General features: G+C 50.3%; 1 long non-coding RNA gene across 1 annotated transcript; it reads right to left on the bottom strand.

Moving 5' to 3' along the window:
* Window positions 1–476: 476 nt before the first annotated feature.
* LOC116977355 lies at window positions 477–4,228 on the bottom strand. Its single transcript, XR_004413204.1, has 3 exons — window positions 4,090–4,228; window positions 1,788–1,794; window positions 477–493 (listed from the first exon to the last, which is right to left on the bottom strand). It is a non-coding gene; the product is annotated as an uncharacterized LOC116977355 (long non-coding RNA).
* Window positions 4,229–5,684: the final 1,456 nt, after the last annotated feature.

Below are 5,684 nucleotides of genomic sequence, written 5' to 3'. Positions count from 1 at the left end.
ACCCGGGTTCCATCCTGACTATGGGTGCTGTCTTGTGCGTAGTTTGTTCATTCTCCTCGTGACCGCGTGGGTTTTCTATGAGATCTTCGGTTTCCTCCCACACTCTAAAAGACATGCAGGCTCGTAGGTTAATAAGCGAGTTAGGTATCCCGGTAAACGCAAGGAATCATGGGATTTGTCAAAGGTCATTCGGGATAAAAAACTGGGCGCTGTATAATCTGTGTATAAATTGTTAACTATTCTACCAAGGAATTAATCTGGAATTCTGTCAACTCAACAGCTTTCTTTCTTGTTCTACTATTCACACACCACTTACACAGTCCCAGTTCTAGTTCAGATCATTAATCTGCAACTATGAGATATTCAAAAAGTTAAAGAATTTATTCTTTTCATTTAATCCTTAATGTGTTTGCTACTGGTATAAGAAATTATTACTTGTGTATTTATTCATAATTTATGTGTAAAAATATATTTAATCTGAGGCAGGCAGTGACTGTGGGCTGATGCTTTACCTACAGATGGTGTGAATGTACCGTTAAGGCAAAGATTCATACAAACATAGAAAATAGGTGCAGGAGTAGGCCATTCGGCCCTTCGAGGCTGGACCGCCATTCAATATGATCATGGCTGATCATCCAACTCAGTATCCTGTACCTGCCTTCTCTCCATACCCCCTGATCCCTTTAGCCACAAGGGCCACATCTAACTCCCTCTTAAATATAGCCAATGAACTGGCCTCAACTACCTTCTGTGGCAGAGAATTCCAGAGATTCACCACTATCTGTGTGAAAAATGTTTTTCTCATCTCGGTCCTAAAAGATTTCCCCCTCATTCTTAAACTGTGACCCCTTGTTCTGGACTTCCCCAACATCGGGAACAATCTTCCTGCATCTAGCCTGTCCAACCCCTTAAGAATTTTGTAAGTTTCTATAAGATCCCCCCTCAATCTTCTAAATTCTAGCGAGTACAAGCCGAGTCTATCCAGTCTTTCTTCATATGAAAGTCCTGACATCCCAGGAATCAGTCTGGTGAACCTTCTCTGTACTCCTTCTATGGCAAAAATGTATTTCCTCATATTAGGAGACCAAAACTGTACGCAATACTCCAAGTGTGGTCTCACCAAGACCCTGTACAACTGCAGTAGAACCTCCCTGCTCCTATACTTAAATCCTTTTGCTATGAATGCTAATATACCATTCGCTTTCTTCACTGCCTGCTGCACCTGCATGCCTACTTTCAATGCCTACTCCAACGCACCCCCTCCTCGTGGAACCCCCTCGTGAAGTCCCGGCTTTGGAACTCTTTATCCAGAACTGCCGCCGCGACGTCAACCGCCTCAACTTCTCCACTCCCCTGTCTCACTCCAATCTCTCCCCCCCTGAACGCACTGCCATTAAATCACTCCGCAAAAACCCAGATTGGGTTATCAAACCAGCCGACAAGGGAGGTGCCGTGGTAGTCTGGCGCGTCGATCTCTACAAAGCTGAGGCCACGCGCCAACTCTCGGACACCTCCTCCTACTTACCCCTGGACCATGACCCCACTGACGAGCACCAGGCCACCATATCTAGCACCATCACCGACTTCATCAACTCCCACGCCCTGCCCGACCAAGCTTCCAACCTCATCGTTCCCCAGCCCCGCACGGCCCGGTTTTACCTTCTCCCCAAAATCCACAAACCCGGCTCTCTCGGCAGACCCATTGTCTCTGCTTGTTCGTGCCCCACCGAACTCATCTCCACATACCTTGACACCATACTATCCCCCTTGGTCAAATCCCTGCCCACCTATGTTCTAGACACCTCAGACACTCTCCACCGCCTCCGCGCATTCCACTCTCTGGGCCCTCACCCCCTCATCTTCACCATGGACGTCCAGTCACTCTACACCTCCATCCCCCACCAGGATGGCCTCAAAGCCCTCCGGTTCTTCCTCGACCAGAGGAGCAACCTATACCCAGCCACTGACACTCTCCTCCGCCTAGCGGAGTTGGTACTCACCCTTAACAACTTTACATTTGACTCCTCCCATTTCCTCCAAACATAAGGCGTAGCTATGGGCACACGCATGGGCCCCAGCTACGCCTGCCTCTTTGTCGGGTACGTCGAACAATCCTTGTTCAATACGTACCAGGGCCCCATCCCCGACCTCTACCTCCGTTACATTGACGACTGCTTTGGGGCCACCTCCTGCACCCACACACTACTGACTGACTTCATCCACTTCACCACCAACTTCCATCCGGCACTCCAATACACCTGGACCATTTCCGACACTTCCCTACCATTCCTTGACCTCACCATCTCCATCGCAGGGGATAGACTTCTGACCGACATACACTACAAACCCACTGACTCACATGGCTATCTGGACTACACGTCTTCCCACCCTGCCCCCTGTAAGGACTCCATCCCCTACTCCCAATTCCTCCGCCTACGCCGCATCTGCTCCCAGGATGAGACGTTCCACACCAGGGCATCGGAAATGTCCTCGCTCTTCAGGGAACGGGGATTCCCCTCCGCCACCATAGATGAGGCTCACACCAGGGTCTCTTCCATACCACGCAACACTGCTCTCTCTCCCCATCCCCGCACTCGCAACAAGGGCAGAGTCCCCCTAGTCCTCACCTTTCACCCCACCAGCCGGCAAATACAACAAATCATCCTCCGCCATTTTCGCCACCTCCAACGTGACCCCACCACTCGCCACATCTTCCCATCTCCCCCCATGTCTGCCTTCCGCAAAGACCGCTCCCTCCGCAACTCCCTTGTCAATTCTTCCCTTCCCTCCCGTACCACCCCCTCCCCGGGCACTTTCCGTTGCAACCGCAAGAAATGCAACACCTGTCCCTTTACCTCCCCCCTCGACTCCATTCAAGGACCCAAGCAGTCGTTCCAGGTGCGACAAAGGTTCACCTGTATCTCCTCCAACCTCATCTACTGCATCCGCTGCTCTAGATGCCAGCTGATTTACATCGGTGAGACTAAGCGGAGGTTGGGCGATCGTTTCGCCGAACACCTCCGCTCAGTCCGCAAGAACCTACCTGAACTCCCGGTGGCTCAGCACTTCAACTCCCCCTCCCATTCCCAATCCGACCTCTCTGTCCTGGGTCTCCTCCATTGCCAGAGTGAGCAACACCGGAAATTGGAGGAACAGCACCTCATATTCCGCCTGGGTAGTCTGCGTCCAGCGGGCATGAACATTGAATTCTCCCATTTTTGCTAGCCCTTGATGTCTCCTCCCCTACCTTAACCCTCGAGCTGTTTTTCCCCCTCCATCCCCCCGCCCTCGGGCTCCTCCTCCTCCCTTTTTCCTTCCTTCTCCCCCCCCACCCCCTATCAGTCTGAAGAAGGGTTTCGGCCTGAAACGTCGCCTATTTCCTTCGCTCCATAGATGCTGCTGCACCCGCTGAGTTTCTCCAGCATTTTTGTGTACCTTCAATGACTGGTGTACCATGACACCCAGGTCTCGTTGCAATCTCTGAGGAAAACTGAGTACAGGGTTGGCCCTGTGAAGGAGCCGCCAATCCGATATAAGATATTTAACTGTGAAATGCCTGCCCTTTAGTATTGGATAGATTGAGTGGAGGGTCCGTGTTGTTCCAAGTTTGCGGTGGTAGGGATGCGTTTCCCCAGCCATCTGGCCCAGTGCACGTTGACCAGCACAGTTCACCAGCCCTTGTTAGCAGAGGCTCTTTGTGCAGGTGTTACCCCAAGCCCAAAGATTTTGTGGAAGTTCTGCGTTAGGATCGGGCACGCAGCGAGCTAGCGAGAGGGCTGTCAGGTCAGATCAGCCCAGGTTGCCGAGTGACCGCAGGGTGGATTTTAATGGGTCGTTATTAAACTGTTCCATCTGTGCGACATCACCAGCTCTCTCTCTCTCCCAGATCCCCCACCCCAAGTCGACAAAGTCTGACGGAGAAAATGCTCCCACTCATACTACGGGTTGGTTCTGCGTTTGCCCACTCGCTGGGGCGGGTGGCGTCTCCTACAAAGAGAGAGAGAACAGGTCCCATCAGCTGGGGAGCTGCGACCCACTCCTGAGTGAAGCCTCTAGTTTGGCTGTGGTGCAAATTCTCGTAATTATCACCCGGACCCGGCTCCCAACTGTGTGCCCTGACACACTGGAACCAACCCCAGAGGTTAAAGTGACAGCATCTTTATTTAAACCAACCCACCTCGAAAGTTTAACCAGCCTGTTCAAATCCAATCTGAACTTTCTAACCTACCACCCCCCCCCCCCCTCCCCCCCCTCCACCCCCCCCCCCCCCCCCCCCCCCCCCCAAACAGCACATTCTCCTCGTTTTCTTCGATCCAGGAAGGTTGTTTAGATAGAAATGTAAGGGCTGTCTCAAATTGGTTGACCACACAACTTGTAATTTGTGTAAATCAATATTGAATTTGAATGGCTGTGACTCAGGCTAATGCCAGGGATTTGATCATTAACAGGTTTGTTCCAGGCATTCTTGCATTTTCAAGGCTGCTGCTGTAAGGAGTCAATAATTTAAATAGATACAATTGTGGATTTGTGCAGCCTGCAGTACGTTGTGGCCTACTGCTGACATACTTGACGGGTACATTTATTTATAAATCTCATTGAAATGAATGCGCAGGGCAGGTCCGTACACACACAGTGGCTCAGCTGGCGGGAATGTTTATCCCGAATGACCCATGACCTGTGCATGCGCAGTTGGAATACCGTACTCGCTTATTGGCTCGGGTTTGTTTACTTGGTATCAGTGTAAATTGTCCCTATAATAATAATAATAATAATAGCTTTATTTATATAGCACATTTTAAGTCAACTTGCATTGACACCAAAGTGCTTTACATAAATTAAATAATAAATTTATATACAAACCATAGAAAAAGGTTAAAATTAAATAAAGAAAGAAAATGGACACAACACATTATAGAGTTCAACACAAACATCCCCCCACAGCAGAATCAAAATTTTCCACTGTGGGGAAAGGCAGCAGAAAGTTAAGTCCTCTTCCTCTGAAACACCCGAGGTCGGGGCCCATTTTTGGCCTTGCAGCCAGTCCGATGTTTTCAGGGCCCTCTTGCCGTGAAGATGGAACACTGGCGTCGGGTGAAACAATTCCTCAGCGGCTTGGAAAGTCTGGTGTGTGTAGACTTGCGTTAATGTACGGGGATCGCTGGTCGGTGCAGACTCGGTGGGCCAAAGGGTCTGTTTCCTCGCTGAATCCCTAAACTAAACTAAATTAAAACCTGGCTCGCAGTTTTGTTCAGAAGTTGCATCTTACTCCTTCTGGGCAGCTCGGTGGCGCAGCGGTAGAGTTGCTGCCTTACAGCGCCTGAGACCTGTACGTTCTCCCTGGGACTACGTGGGGTTTCTCTGAGATCTTCAGTTTCCTCCCGCACTCCAAAGACGTACAGGTTTGTAGATGAATTGGCTTGGTGTAAATGTAAATTGTTCCTAGTGTGAGTAGGATGGCGGGGATCGCTGGTCGGTGCGGACATGGTGGGCCGACCCAGTTTCCGCGCTGTATCTCTAAACTAAACTACTGAAAGTTGTTCCCAACTCCATGAACCGCAGTGTCACAATGCATGACCCGCTAACACAAACATATCTGACCACCATTCCCCTGAGATGCCTCTACTTGTCTGGTTCTGCCCTTACCTTCAACACCAGAGCCATCTACATCTTCAGTTGCCCTTTCC

This window comes from Amblyraja radiata, chromosome 9 (genome assembly GCF_010909765.2).
Source record: "Amblyraja radiata isolate CabotCenter1 chromosome 9, sAmbRad1.1.pri, whole genome shotgun sequence".
NCBI lineage: Eukaryota > Metazoa > Chordata > Chondrichthyes > Rajiformes > Rajidae > Amblyraja > Amblyraja radiata.
This window is presented reverse-complemented; position numbering and strand designations above follow the sequence as displayed.